Source organism: Carassius gibelio, chromosome B9 (genome assembly GCF_023724105.1).
Source record: "Carassius gibelio isolate Cgi1373 ecotype wild population from Czech Republic chromosome B9, carGib1.2-hapl.c, whole genome shotgun sequence".
NCBI lineage: Eukaryota > Metazoa > Chordata > Actinopteri > Cypriniformes > Cyprinidae > Carassius > Carassius gibelio.
In genome coordinates this window covers 18,347,749-18,364,526 of record NC_068404.1, presented here as the reverse complement: position 1 = coordinate 18,364,526, position 16,778 = coordinate 18,347,749, and the positions used below count along the sequence as shown (strand labels likewise).

At 36.7% G+C, this 16,778-nt stretch overlaps 2 long non-coding RNA genes across 3 annotated transcripts in view; both read right to left on the bottom strand.

The window, feature by feature from the left end:
- Positions 1-204: 204 nt before the first annotated feature.
- LOC127965436 (uncharacterized) lies at positions 205-9,451 on the bottom strand. Its single transcript, XR_008155299.1, has 3 exons — positions 5,500-9,451; positions 3,144-3,376; positions 205-1,055 (listed from the first exon to the last, which is right to left on the bottom strand). It is a non-coding gene; the product is annotated as an uncharacterized LOC127965436 (long non-coding RNA).
- A 30-nt stretch (positions 9,452-9,481) lies between these two features.
- The window catches only part of LOC127965434 (uncharacterized), a 42,086-nt gene continuing 34,789 nt past the window's right edge, over positions 9,482-16,778 (bottom strand). The window contains exons 2-3 of one of the 2 annotated variants that reach the window (XR_008155297.1): positions 14,284-16,181; positions 9,482-10,002 (exon numbers count right to left, since the gene is read on the bottom strand). This is a non-coding gene — a long non-coding RNA (uncharacterized LOC127965434). The remainder of the gene's footprint in view (positions 10,003-14,283; positions 16,182-16,778) is intronic. The other variant, XR_008155298.1, reaches the window with a different exon arrangement.

Genomic DNA, 16,778 nt, shown 5'->3' with positions numbered 1-16,778 from the left:
AAAATATCACACCATGCTCACATTTCAAGCAAATGTTCGCTTTAGTGTGATTAACATTTTGAGTTATTACAAAAAAAGTTTAAATGAAACCTACAAGGCTGCACTGACCGCTTCCCGTGCCTTTTTGTTTCTTTTCATCCCTTTTTTTCTGGTCTTTCTTTCACAGCGAGTCAGAGCTATTCAGGAGAAGAAATGAGCAAAATCTCAAAATTAACAGCAAAGATTTATTGACTAGTATATCTCCGCTGCTCATGAACAGTTTGGAAGAAAATGAAATCAGAGGGTTTGAAATTCACAAGAATACGGCAAGGAACAATGACATGTACTTGTCAAATTGCAATGACAGACTTGAATAAGGCAAACTGTGATCATTGCCATGGTTACAGGGCAGGGAGGGTGTAAGAGATATGCTTTGTGCACTATTGTAGTTTTTCGTTCTGAGAGCAACAACTGTGAAGGTTTTTAAAATGGTAATTGAATTGATCATTAAAATGAGAAAAAAAAATTTAATACAAATTTCAAATTTGAAAATTTGAAAAAATCTGTCTTGATCTTAAAACACAATTCCACACATTCAGTTTTAAACTAACTGTTACAGAGCCCTTGGTTGATTGAAATCTAGAAAAATAAAATGCAATATACAATAAATACAATACAATACAAATCAGTGTGTGCATGATTACAGAATGTTTTAGTACAGCAGAAATACCTAGAAGTGGATGACACACTCAAGTTAAAGAAGGCTGTGATGAGCTTGCATCTCAGGATTCTAAATTCTATAAAAAGAAATTGATTACAGAAAGCTTTAAATGATAATCTCTGTCACTCCACACATAGACTGTTACTGTGCAGGATACCCAACGTGAGGTTCACTAGATCCTGTGCTAGATCCAGCTCCACATCCCACCTCATCTCATCTGTGCTGTGAAGCCATGTCTACTGCGAGCTACAGTCTGTAAGAGACACAGAGGAACCCTTCACTGACCGCTGACATGAATTTACTTCTGCCGTCAAAGTTTGTTTTCATTTTTGGTTGATCAATAAACTCCCGTTTCCTTGAGAGAAAATAAATCCAGAAATGGGTAAACAAGTCAAAATGGTTAAATATTTTACAAGTTTAAGACAGAATATTTTTTGAAACAATCAATAAAACTCTGAAAAAGAGAAAAGGGTTTTGAAAGGTTATTGGTTATCATTTTATATTCTTAGTTTGATGAAAGTGGTAGTTTACAGTATATCAGAGTTAGGGGTAAACTAAATAGCCGTAAATTGTTTCAGCAGCGTTCAAAACAGTGTTTTTACAATAGAAAAGCTATTTTATCTATGAAGTAGCAGTGCAATGTGCCAAAATGACAGGGTTTTTTACACAGCCAAAAACTCTACTGTGACAATCAGTCACTCTCTTATTATGTCCTCGTTCTACCTCTCTCATATTTAGCGCTAGAACGCCAGAGTCTGCTGACTGAGTTCATTCAGACAGTTTGAGTAAATTAACTGGTTCAAACAACAATTCAGTGTTGTTTTCCCTTCACATAATTTTCTTTGGAGCACTGTAGGCCTTTTTAAAACTATCTATTGTGCTGATTGCCAGTACATTTTTGTGACTTGCATATATAAAAGAATTTACTTGTATTAACCATATTTAATTGTATTAGTGCATCTACACTAACATTCAAAAGTGTGGGGTTGGCAAGATATTTTTAATGATTCTGAAAGATAACTCATTAAAGCTGTCTGTTAATACTTGATTAAAAAATAATGTCAAAATAATTTGTTTAAATATTATTACAATTTAAAACAAATACTTTCTTTTTTATTATATAATTATTCTATTTATTTTTTATACATTGTAATTTATTCAGAAATCATTCTAATGTTTTAACTGTCTTAAGTGTCAATTTGTCAAAATTTTGATTTATACATCATCTGAAAGCTGAATAAATAGGCTTTCTATTGATGTGTTTTTGTTAGGATAGAACAACATTTGGTCAAGATACAACTATTTGAAAATCTGGAATCTGAGGGTGCAAAAAAATCTAAATACTGAGAAAATCGCCTATAAATTTGTCCAAATGAAGCAATTCGTATTACTAATCAAAAATTACGATTTTATATATTTACTGTAGGACATTTACAAAATATCTTCATGGAACATGATATATATATATATATATATATATATATATATATATATATATATATATATATATATATATATATATATATATATATATATATATATATATATATATATATATATATAATCAGAAACAGCAATACATTTTTCAAGAAGTTTTAAGGTTAATAAATACTGTACACAAACGTTTAAACGCTACACAACATTTGTAACATGATAAATATAATTAGATTATAAACAGATATATACTGATCTGATTGTTAAAATAAATATAAAAATCACAGAGTAGAGGAATAGGGCCCAGTTTAATAGCTTAAATATAGTTAGCTTCTTTGGATAGTAGCTTTCTTAAAATGTCTCCTATTTGTAGCGTAAATACATTCAATTACTCCAATTCAGGTAACCTGAAAACAGCTTCCTCAACACTGCATGATGTGTGAATGCAGAACTGTTACGTTGAATATTATAAACCAGATCTACATGATATCTCTGCATCCTCTTTCTGTATACCTTCCTAGAGCAAGTTGGACATTCCTCTGGCAGAACAAGAGAGAGGTCAGCCGTACCAACCCTGCAGGCATGGCGCTGGTCCAAACTCTACACTGCTTAAGTGTGAACCTGGGGGAGGCTGATGGGGTGCAGAAACCCACATTTCCAGCCGTCCCTTTACATGCCAAAGCTATCTCACAAATATGATTACATATTCCCTCTTCCAACCACCATTATGATTATATTAGATCTTAAATGGGCCAAATGCACACTACACTTGAAACATACTGAAACACACATGTGCACACACATTCAGGGCTCTTTAGCTTACCCCTGCTGTGCCCCTCCCCTTCAAAGCTAGAGGGGATTCACACAAACCGAAAAAAAAAAAAATGCTGATCCTTCACAAAAGCACTGGGCAGAAGGAAAGGTCATCCACAACAGGCCGGGAAAATGCATGCCATCCCAGCTTTCCCTCTAATACCCTAAAACCCCCTCACATTCCGGCCTAACCTACCTTTCCTCTAATGTACAGATTCTTCCGTGTGAGATTGCTGGTTTTCTGGACATCAACCAATAGAAGTGCAGAATGCGTGTTATCAGTGCCCTTCAGGCAATGCCACATTGAGGAGTGTGTGACCAAGCGCTTGGGATGACGAGCTAAGCCGTTAACCACACCTTTGACCACTGCTGCTCCCCGCGAGTCAACGGAACAGGCGAGATGGCTGATAATGTTTTCACAGGGAAAATCTAAACACAAAATACAACAAAAGACCATGTTTAGAGAGTATTCATACATGTCACAGCTTTTGGCACATCACCGCCCTCAAGAATATCTGGCACAAACAACAAACAGATATATGTATGTATATATACAACACACACACACACACACACACACACACACACACATATATATATATATATATATATATATATATATATATATATATATATAGATATATAGATAGATAGATAGATAGATAGATAGATAGATAGACAGATAGATAGATAGATAGATAGATAGATAGATAGATAGATAGATAGAATTGCAAACTTTATTTATTTATTTATTTATTCATTTATTTGTTTATTACACAATTAGCCGTGTACAAACAATGTGGCAAAATCAGTAAATTTTTACATTAGAAAATATAAATATGTATATGCAAGGGTTTTTTCTGTAAATCCTGTAATCATGAACATTTATTTGCATCACTTTGAGGTTTTTTAAGAAATAAACTCATATAAACTGCACAGCTGGTTTCGCTTTCAAGTAGCCAACGAGATTTGTGTAAATTAAATTTTCCCGGCAGAAGTATTTTGTTAATAAGGACGTTATTGGGCAGCATCTTTGTTATTGTTTATTACTACAAACCGATTTGTTATGCTAACATGGTTGACTGATTCCTTGAAAAGAACCGAAAAACAGTGCCTACATATGGACATCAGTAATCGAAATATTTACCTTATTCTGAAAAAGACAATATTATTATTAAGGTGTTGCTTTCAGAATATTCTTTTCATGTTCCCGTTTTATTTTATAGTACATAGATCGATTAATGGCACATCATTACGTCACCAAGCGACACCATCGAACCCCCCCCCCCCCCCCCCCTCCAGAATTTCAAATGTAAACATATAGTTTGTATTCATTATGATGCCATATACAGTTTTAGGTGTTTCATATTTAATTTAGTGAAAGACTCAAGTGCAGTTAATTATTTGACGACGACAGCCATGTATAGATGCCCCATTTGGCCGTCATCTTGGAATGGTCAACTTGAGGTCATTCACCTACCCAAGGTTCTCAAAGAGTCTTGAGCCTTTTTTGTGCAGGATTGTGGCATCTTTCGAATATTCAGTGATAATGGTGAATGGCGTCAATTTGAGCACTAGAATATGGCAGACGGCTTACGTATTGCGGCCAATAGAAACAGTCACTAATGAGGCATCTATGTAAGTCTATGGTTGAAGCCATGCACTTCTGTTTTCCGTTAAACGGTTGACCACTGCCGTGCGTGTATGCTGTCGCAAAAATGTGGCGAAAAATCCTATACGACGGTAATAATGTGATTAAGATGTGTATTCCTAACTGACTGATTCAAATGTGAATAACATGATTTAACTTTTAAACAGGAAATACTGGGTCACACGTGTTCAGTGCTGCAGGTCCATATAACTTTATTTCCAGAGTCCTTTTATATCCATTATATACCTTTTCAAATTTGATTGGGTAAAGGTTTACAGTTTGTTCCACACATACAGACTGGACTGGTAAACCGCCTCCGTTACACTGGCAGCCAAGCTGATGTATTGTTCGGTCCTGATGGTGAACAATATTACATTTAAATGTTTTCATTTAAGGACACTTTGATGGTAGCCACTTTATACGCTCACATCTATTTTTGATTTTTTGTTTTACACACATACAGATATAAAATACAGAGGCATGCAATTTTATCCCACCCTCTAACAGATCCAGCCCAAAGAAAAGACTTTACAAACGTGCGTTAATAATCTCTGCAGAAACAACATTTCACATCATGTGTGAAAGCCGCATCGTCCCAGGCTGGGGCTTTGGGAAAATAAATCAATAAAAAAACAAAATAAAGAAGGAAAAGAGGGAAGAGAATGAGAAAGTGAGAAAGAAAGAGGTGTAGAAGAGAGAGAGAAAATGGGTGGACCGCTGTTCTACAAATATTTGGAGATGTGGTGCTGTTTTCATTGCTGACATCAACATAAATTTGTGCAACGGGGCCCAAGATGCTCAGCAGGTATCACTTTCTGTGAAAGGAGTAGAAAGAGAAGTAGAAGGTGGAAGGAAAGGCTTTGAGGGTGGGAATGGAATGAGAGAGGTGGAAGACAATGACCTTTGCCCTTCTGAACTGTGCTTTCCCACCCTCAGAGAAGAGTGGGTCATCAGCGCTCAACCCTCGGCCTTCACCACCTCACACCACAAGTGCTTTCCCTCTGTAGCCATCTCATCTGCCAAACTTAGAAACAAATCCACAGTTCTGAACGCAACATACACACAAACAGGCAGAAAGAAAAGGAAAACACACACACTAACTCCACAGGAGGCAGTGGTTCTCTTTCTAAGAGGCTCTAGCAACACATTCAAATCACCATAAAAAAAAAAAAAAAAAAACTACATACAGACATAAAACTTTTTTTAATGGCATCAAGTGCAGCATTTAAAGAGAAACATTTCTTTTCCGTGTGAACAGATGTGGCACATATTAATTAGTGAGAAACAGAAGTCAGTAGTCAGTTTAAATATACTGCTGTATACTGTGTGTGTGCGTGTGTGTGTGTATAAGACTTGGCACATTTTAATTTGTGAAAAACAGATTGATATAGCCTACTGAAAAACAATAGTCAGTTATAATATGCTGCTGTACTGTGCATGTGTTTGTGTGTATATATTATATAAATACTGTAAATACTGTATAGCTATACCTTATAGATCACAAATCATTCTAATATGCAACTTTGCTGACCAAGAAACATTTCTTATTATTAATCCATGATACATTATTTCCAGGGTTCCTTGATGAATGAAAAGTTCAAAAGAACAGCATTTCTATTTGAAACACAAACTCTTTTGTCATATTATAAATGACTTATTTAATGCACGGTTGCTGGAAAATAATAATAATTTATTTAAATATATATATATATATATATACTATATTTCATAATGTTTTTTTTATGTAACATCATGATAAAACCAGTAGCGTCTATGGCAGATATGGTTAGGTATGGTTCCTGTTATAAACTAAGACCAGATACAGAATATCTCCCACCATTCGGAGTATCGACTAGACCTGTTGATTCATTCTTTCTAACATTGCTTCCACACACATTATTTATTCAGCCATCTTGCCCAAGTCCCTGGACACTTCCTGGGTCAGGACTTCCTGGGCAGCAGTAGCTGAGTCAGCGGCCAATCAGACAGCCCCACTGGGGCTCGCCGTGTCCAGAGGTATGCTTCCTGTTTTTGTCAGCGCTTGTCAGGAGCCACCTGGCCATTGCCGACCAAAGAGGGTAAGTTTGCTCGGGGCTCTGTCCCTGAAGGGAGTTCAGGGGGTCAGGGAATGGGAAAAAGCGAACCAGAATGACACACAGCGTAGCCACGATGCCACACATGAAGCGTGACCTGTTTAGCTACAGCATAGCAAAAGCAGCGAGGCTTAATCCAGTTTGTTCCAACATTCCCCGGGTCATCTATACAATGACAATTAATATACACAATTGAATCCCACTGGATCTTTAGTAAACCACGCACATGTTCAAAATAGCCCTGCAACAGTCAAAATGGAAACAAATCTGGCCTCCATTCACAGCTGCTTCAGTCAATCACTCACAAAGCCACAATTTCACCGCATAAAAGATCATTGTGCAAAAGTGCAGGAGCAACGGTGCAGTAAATAACACAGCAATTAGCACAGGTTGCGGCAGTGGTTAATAACTGTTCTGGCTCTGGGTCATGCCTGTTCCTCTGTGCAAACGCAGAATGGAGGTTCAGGTTCCTGCTGCCCACAGCGGTCTGGACCTTTCCACTTCACCTCCTCCTAAAAGATGCCCCACAATGGCCTCCGGCTCTAATGAGTTGGCTTTTTGCTTGGACTCTAGCACAGCGAACAGGTGCAACTGGGACTGGAGGCGTGGGGGGAATGGGAAGAGGTCTCTGTTTGTCCCTCCAGTGTCTGCCAGATAAACAGACCGACCAGCAGAGCAACCTTAAATTCTTTCAGGGAATAGGTGAAAGACTCTGCAGCTGGAGGGCTTGAATGGACCCTGCCACACTCCACCAAACTCTCTAATGAGCAAAAGCTTGGCACAGGCTATTCGAAAGGACAAAACAAAAAGCCACCGTGGAGCTAAAATGAGAAAGAAAGGAAGAAAGACATACCACACGGGTCATTATTGGGACATTCTGAAGGACGAAGACATTGGGATGGGTAGTTCAGGATGCATGGATGCCAACACGGCTTGGCGTAATTAAAAAGCTTTTCTGGGAGAAAAGACTGTTCCTGCTCACTCAACCACTGAGAAGCATCATGTGAGTCTGAACCAAGTCAAGAGACAATGGACATTAGTCAATAGATAGGGTGCTTATTTTCGATGAACACTAATGCAATTTAAATGAGTGTGTGTTGGAGTAGCAGACATGACAGGGTGCTCATTGTGTCTCTTTAGTAGTAGTGGGTGGCGGAAGCTTTAAAATAATGCAATTAAACACTGACCTCTTGGATGCGCTGACACACTCATCTGGGTAGGCCTTGTCAATCAAGTGTGACAAGAGAGCGTTCGTAGTTTCATTCTGACTTTTAAATGGAATTCCATTTAAAGGTAAACACCAAAGCATCCATAGTACTCAGGCACTACATTCCATGTCTTCCCCCACATGCCAAATAAATAAATGAAAAATGAAATAAAATATTTATACTACCTTTCAAAAGTTTAAGACTGATTTTCTAATGCTTCTGAAGATGTCACTTATTCTCACCAGTGTTGTATTTATTTGATTAAAAATACAATAAAAACAGTCATATTGTGAAATGTTATTGTAATTTAAAATAAATGTCTCTGTTTTATATTTTATAATATAACTTCTATTACTATGATGGCAAAGCTGATTTTTCAGCAGCCCTTACTCCAGTCTTCACACAAGACCCTTCACATGATCCTTCAGAAATAATTTGGGCGCTGATTTGGTGCTCAAGTAAACTTTATTATAAAAGTAAAAAATTATTTACTGTCACTTGAATTTAGTGCATCCTTGCTGAATACAAGTATTAATTTCTTAAAAAAAAAAAGAAAATCTTGATGACCGCCAACTTGTCAATGTTCGTTTATATTTCATTCATTTTTAAACATAAAACTGATTTAAACATAAATTAGCTTATGTTTTTGATTTCTCTCCATTGTCAAAAACATTGTAAAAATACATTTATTATCTTGCTCCTTGATATACATTTGAATATATAAGATAACACAAAGAATCTTTTTATTTCATTGTAGCAAAATACATTTCCTAAGCACCAGTTTCAGTTCTACATGTATCCGAATACAGTAAATAAACAGGTAGTATATAAACTCTATTTATTATTATTATTGGTTTATTTTGTTAAACTTACACATTCAGTGTTATATAAAACAGCAGTTGAAAAATAAATAAATAATTACACCAAAAATATGGTGGAACTGAGGGAATATATCTTTTCACAAAGACCTCCAGAGCAGCTATGAAGACTAAACAGTGCAGTAGCATTATGCTAACATAGCCCAGGATTAAGGAACATGAAAGGCAGCAAAGACTTGGTAAGATGGTCTTCAGCAGTCGGCAGATGGAGAAATCGATGTGTGAAGCACAAGCAACAAGTCTATTTGAGTCACTCCAGCAGGAAGAAGAACAGGTCTGGGCCACACAGAAAGAGAATGTCCCTCTTCTTAAAACACTTCATTGCAACACCAACACAACATAATTGCTGGCTTGGAAGAATCTAAAAAAAAAAAAAAAAAAAAAAACAAAGCTAATAGTCCTGCCTCTAATAAATCAAAACAAACAAATGCATTACAGTGATTGGCTACCATTCAGCGTTTATCACTTGTGAAGTATTTCTTAATTTTTGGATGCTCTCAACACTTTCTTCACTCTACTTTAAATCAATCCTCTGCAGGAGATTCCTGCTCAGTTTTTGTTGAGAAAGAACTGAAAACACCCGCTTATTTATGCATATATTTATTTTTTATTAAACTGTGTATGTTTGCATACTGAAATAAATGTTAATTTTGTGTCTTCTCACATTTATGTTTTAAGTCCCCCCCCCCCCCCCCCAAAAAAAAAAAAAGCATGGCCTGGCTGCACTATTGAGACAAGTGCACGGCATATGAAAGCGGGTCACCCACTGACGCGCCTACAGCACCAAACATTCCTGTACCTTCCTGCCCATCTAAACAAAATAAATCAATCACGTTAAAAACCCACAAAGTAAAAGCCATGTCAACACTTGGCCTGATATAGGATGGATCGTAATTTACAATTTTATGTTACATCCTTTGGCCATTACAACAGAACACAAATACAGTGGTGAGCTTTGATCACAGCATGGTGAAAAATTTATGAGGAACAAGATGGCTGAGGGAGACCAGATCGAGGTATCAGTAGATAGGACAGAAGGTTCTTGGATGTGTGCAGAAACGTGCCGTCACAATCAACTGCTGCCAAGAGAGACAAAGGGCTCCCAAAAACCTTCACATCACAAGCTGTAGAAATAAGACATTTGAGACAATAAATACCTTAACACAATGAGGACATTAGAAATCTGTCTCACTTCACATCTAAATCAACTTCATGTGGAGATCATCTGAAAGGAAGAGGAAGAGTAGTTAAGTTATTGCAGTTCAGAAAATGTATATATTCAGGTTTCATTTGATGTAAACGCGTGCATCTGGATTAAGGTCTTATGGAGCACCATTTAGATACAGAACTATATGTATCCAAAAATAATATTAAAAAAAAATAAGTCAAATTTGATATTTTTAAACCTTTACCAGAAAAAATCTATATTAATAAATAAATATAAATTGTATTTTACTATGATTATATATATATATATATATATATATATATATATATATATATATATATATATATATATATATATATATATATATATAAAGAAATTTTTTAATTTAATTTTTAAATTTTAAATGTAATATATATATATATTCTTTTTTTGTGTGTGTGCTTATTTTAAATATGTATTAATTTTATTATTTGCTTATCTATTTTGCATTCCTTGAAAATTACAATTTACATCGGGAATTAAAGCGTTATACACTTACAATAAAGTTTTGTGATTTGGGTCAGACTAAAACAAGCAAGAAAAAAAAGGGGGTTATTGGAAATTTTGAGTTGATGAGCAGCTCTCATGCATTCAGTTCCACTTGGTTCCACACAGATAAGACCGGAATTTTAACACACTCAAGCGTGGACTAATTAAAACCCCACACTCTGTGTTGCCAGAACAGGAATCAATATGCTTATTTAATTAATCTATACATCACACAAGCGCACACAAGATCAGTCCCAAACCAGCTCACTTGGCTCAAGAAAAAAAAACTGAAACAAAAAAAGAAGACATATTTTGCTCTCCATTTGTGCTTGACGATAACATTAAATGTTTGAACGGGCTAAAAGTTTGCTCCTCGAGGGCTTACAAAGACAATTACATACAGAAACACACTGTATGCAGCACACGCAATAGTCACAAACATGGGCACTTTTCACTAATTGAATCGAGTTCAATGGCATTAACAAAAGAATCTCATTATCTAGACTTCTCCAAATGCTCTGCCCTCTGGAACTCTTTCACACTTTAGGCTGCTCCGAAAACTCGGCTTCATAAAGAAGGTCCCAGGCCTGTGAGAAGTGCTAATTTGTAAACGTGTCTGTGAAAGCGAACAGAAGTTTATTAATAATTCCCTTGACCTTGTTCGAATCAGATATCACAATGAAGGGTAATGTTCAATAATTGATTTACTCTCTCTTTAAGAATGATGATTTTTAAACGTGCCGACAGTTTTGCTCTAGCCGAACGAAACTGTATTATTGCGGGATACTGGCAAAGACCGGTTGAGATTTAAAACCGAATGTGGGCTTACTTTTCTTGAGGCCTGGATTTTATATTCAAAAGTGCCATTTCTGGCAAATAGCACTGAAACCCCTGCAGGGGTCTTGAGGGGGTGTTCTAAATTTTGTGTCATTTAAAATTCAAAATGTATCAGTTATATATAAAACATTGAAAACGTCACAAGCTGATGTGCTTATGAACATCAGACAAAACTGCAGCAATGATTTAGACTGGATCTGGATCTCTTCATCTCTCATAGAGGCTTCCTTGGCAAATGACGAGATGCTCATGTTTCGTACTTAAAATGAAATGTAAAAAAAAATAATTTTATATAATGAAGAATGATATAATGAAGAAAAAGGCCAATTGAAGGACAGAAATTATTGAAAAGAAAAGCTTACTTATTAATAATAATAATAATAATAATAATGCTAAAAAAACATTTATATTAATAAAATATTAGAAAGGTGATGTACATTAAGATCAGAAGTAGAATGTCATGCGGAGAGACTATACAAAAAAAATATATATATATATATATATATATATATTAGAAAAAATGCTTAAATAAAATACACTAAATCTATTAAACATATATTATATACTAACTTCGATATGAAAAAAAAAATGCCTTTAAATAAAATTAACTGATCGGAAATAATGATTAAGATTACACACATACATTTGTTTGTGAAAAGATGTGTTTGCACATCAAGACTTTGTTTAGTTTTTCATACCACATGAGACTTATAAGAAAAGAGTATATTTCTAAGCGTTTCCAGTAAAAAAAAAAAGAAAAAAGGATTCTGTTCTATTTTTCCTCGTATGTCATTGACCCTTCTACATCAGTTTTGACCCCAAATGAAGATCTCGACTGATCTTTTCTCTCTCCTCAGCTCTGACTACAGTTCACTCCCCTTTCACTTTATCAATTCAATCTTTCTCTGTTATCTAACCCTCGTTTCTTTTATTTCTCCTTTTGTTTTTGGCTTCAAAATCCAATTAGGCTTCATCTGAAACACCAGCAGTGTGGGAACTTTATCCATTCATGAGGGGAGATAACTAAACTAATTAAGCCTAGGTTCCTCTCTGAAGCTCGCTTGAATGTGCAAATTAAAAATGCAGACACAGCCTAGATTGGATTAGATAGGCCTTGTAAATAGGGGGAGGACTTTATCTTTAAATGCCACTAAATTGTTTTCTGCTTTCTCTCTCTCGGCGCCCGTTTTTTACACCTCCCGCTCACAGACACTTTTAATGACGCCACGGCGCAGGGAGGGAGGGGAGAGAGGGCAGAAACAGTGAGAGATCTGGAAAGCGGGGCCATCTGGGCACACTGGCTGGGTGTTAGTAGTGCCAAACAGGAGTGAATGAAGGTTGGGGTGATTTTCAGCAACATGTGAAGAAACGCTGGCTGTTTGCTCTAATGGCCTCCTCTCCAGCAGAGTAAACACAAACACTAAGCCTGCTGAGTCCTGTTTACTCCAGTTAGCTGCCCTCTCTGGCCCACAGGACCACCCTGTGCTCCCTAACACACCCACATGCTGCAGCCAGGCCCAAATAAGCTCCCTCTTGGGGCTCACAACGCAGACAATCAATGGACGGAGGTCTGGACAGAATGTCCGAGCCATCGTACCATCACACTTTAGATCCAGCATTGTGCTCATCAGTCAGTGTTAACTTATTCCATTATAATACATCGCACAATGTGTATTTGAGTATTTGAAAGATGAAACACATTCAGGCATCACCTCAGTTTTTCAGAGCAAAGCCCACAGTGCCAGAGACAAATGTAGTCTGATTACTATATACACACTGCTGTTTAAAACTTAGTGGTTGGTAAGATTCACCAAGGTCACATTTATTTCATCAAACATACAGCAAAAAGTCTTTCAGAAATCATTCTAATATGCTGGTTTGCTGCTCAAGAAACATTACTTATTAATATCAAATTTGAAAACAGTTGCTGCTAAATATTTTTGTGGGAGCCATAAAAGTTTTTTTTTTTTTTTTTTTTTTTTTTTAAGATTCTTTGACTAAAAAATAAAAGCATTTATTTAAAATAAGTTTTTCCCTACATTACAAATGTCTTTACCATAAATGTATATCAATTTAATGCATCCTTGCTTTATTATATATATATATATATATATATATATATATATATATATATATATATATATATATATATATATATATATATATATATATATATATATATATATATATATATATATATATATATATATATAACTAGCTTCATCCTGCTACTTGCCACTTTGGGTTCAAGTAAAAAAAAACTATATATATATATATATATATATATATATATATATATATATATATATATATATATATTTTTTTTTTTTTTTTTTTTTTTTTTTTTTTTTTTTTTTTTTACTTGAACCCAAAGTGGCAAGTAGCAGGATGAAGCTATTTTTTTTTTTTTTTTTTTTTAAGAAATACTGAGTATAAAAAGGCACACATTGCACAAACTGTGAAAATATGAATGTGAATTTTATAAATTTTTACATACTTATAACTACATAAACGCTATAGTCTTGTTTTTCAGCACTGTTGACTAGATAATTCTGGGAACATTCTAATTGGTGGATTTAGAAATTTTCGTTTCACACATTATCACAACACATACTAAAATCACAGCCTACCAGCAGAGAGCAACTTCATATGAAGCTTTGATCAAGTCAAATTAAGAGTATGACAACTGACCATGTTTAAAATTACATGGGATAGATGTTACCACAGTGCCTAAAAAAAGTTCAAGCATGATCAGATGAACGCAAAGTAACATGAAGACTCTGTAGGCTGTCAAACATGGGAATAGTGCGTTTCAGAGGCGGATGATTGAGTTCAATGGGACTTGATGACAAGGTGATTACAGTTATTATGTTGGCACGCTGAAACATTTCCAACAGGAGATTGAATTAAGCAAGCATCAGTACAAGTTAATTTAACCCACAAGCGTAGAGCTACACAGCCGAGACGCAGCACCTGCATCCAAAGGCCTCCCAGATGGGTTTCCGTCTCGCCACTAGCCTAACAGCCCTCCTTGACAGACCCCTGCTCATGTCAGCCACTGCCAAACGGGTACCGTCGTCACTGCTTCACTGCGGAGAGAGAGAGAGAAATAGGGATAAAAGTAGAGAAAATGTGAGGGGTGATGGGTGCCATTGGAAGAGGTGAGAAAAGAGGAAGTTGTAGCATGGGACAGGCAGCAGGGGGAGCAGCTCTTCTATTGATTGGAAGCAGAGATAGAAGAGGCTTCAAGCCTGCTGTGGGGCTGCCGGGCGAGACCAGCCAACATACCCAACTACGGCTTCACTTCAGCGGGCTCTGGAGGGGCCGTCTACCCGAGTCTCCCCACTGCTCTTATGTGGAAATCATCGGCTTTGCTGCTTTGAAGGGAACAGATGACAGTGGTGTAAATAAACTTCATCCTGAATCGCCGGCTACTAAAATGAGTAAGCAAACAGATTGCAGTTTAAGTTGAGAATAGATGCCAGGACTGTGAACAGTAATCAATCAAGGACAATTCTTCAAGATATTAGCAACTCTAACGCTGTTAAAAAAGGATGTACATGAAAGCGAATTAAAAATTAAATTTCAGTTTCAGACACCTCTTTAAAACGATAAAGTGGGCAATAAGTCTTGGAAAGCAGGTCAAGCAAGATGTAATTGTGACCATCTGACGGCAGTTATACCTGACTCATGCGCTTCCCAGAAATAATGAAACATAGGAAAGATTCAGCAGTTTATTCAGTACAAAATAAAAATATCTGTCATTTTAAATCGCAACATAAAAAAGCACCTGAATGGAAGGGGGAAATTGGCAGAAAAGGTCATTTCCTTTCATTAACTCGTCTGCTCTGCTAAGCGCTTGTTAAATTTAGGGTTCACCAGATCACACTGAGGTGTGTGTGTGTTGTGGCCAAAAACATCTGCTAATGAGAGATTCCTGATGGAAAATTGGCTGGCGGACAGAACTAGGCGCAGCTAAAATCTCAAAATTTCTCGGTGGGAAATTTTCTCTTGGCATGTTTAATTTGGTCACTATGGATTTTTTTTATATATATTTGCATGCTTGTGTGTGTGTGTGTGTGTGTTTTCTGCATCTAGGCCTTCCTTTTGTCCCCAAAAGCTATGCAAAGACATTCAAGTGAGGCCACTCGAGTCAGGAAGTGTTAAACTTGCCAAATGCAGACAATTAAGTGCTCTCGAGACAAAATGGAGAAGTGAGAAAACGCTCGGGCTGCTATTGAAGGAGCTTTAATACTCTTTGCTTTAAAAACACACGTATACGGCAGGGTTGTTCACCTCCTCATCTTTGTGTTAGCCTCTAACCCCAATATTTTAACAACAGGAATGCAAGAATGAAATTGGGTGAAACTATTTTTCCACAGCCTCGAACTATCTTAAATCACAGCCCCCGGAAGAGGCTTTGCTCTTGCAGCACCATCATTAGGGCTTTAAATGTTTTCAAAACATCCCTCATTAGCAACGGCCCTTCCTACTACACGCACACATTTCCATCTGCAAACAACAAGTTCCTGGATCGCATTCCAAGGGAGGTAATATTTTGCCATAGTGGCAACACATAAAAAAGACCTAATTTGTTATTCCCAGAGCTGACAGCTCACTGACAACACCTAGTCTTTATAAACACACACATCAGTGTTGATGCCATCGTGACGGTATGACAGACGTGAGATGAGTCATTTGAGGTGGCTGAAAGAATAGACGTGTGTCTGCTGCTCACCTTGACCAGCCCACAACACATAGGGCCACAACACTGACCTTGGCATCTCAGCGATTAATTTGCCCCTGATCTTGTCTCCCATGGTTTGAGTAGCATGTGTGTCAGGTCCGATGAAGGTGACACCTTCTGCTGCCTGCCGAGATAATAAAGGCTTTACCTTTACAGCTCAAGCATATCAGGTATAGAAGCCGAGCATGTCCACTCTTGTGTAAGTAAGCATGTTTGAGACAGTGACAGTGTAGGTGGGCTAAAAAAGAAGCTATGTATGCAGATTCCTATCCATTTTCTTCAAAGCAGCTCATCGTCATGTGATTTTCTGGAAACAGTGTTGTGGGTACCATGGCAGATCTCTGGCCCGTCTAGCTCTGAGCACAGCTCAGGTAAGAATGCGGTAGCAAAGGGAATGCTTAATTACAGCCTCACACCTCGAAGAGACCCAGAGATTAGCGGGAAGGCAGAGCGGAACAAGACGCAGGTCTGGTGGAAATGTGATCTGCACACTGCAGATGAAACTGTAGGGAATATAATATCTGTCTGCTGATTTCTGCTTGGTTGACCCTGTACTCGGACATTCCCACTACATTTCGGAAGTCATGCCAGATTTAATTTTGTTGACCAGTGAAGTGATTTCAGAACTTATATTTTTACACATTCTCTTGAGTAGATTATTCACAGTAGGAAATTAATGCAATGTGTTTATATTTACTGTGCAAATCCATAGGAATCTCTG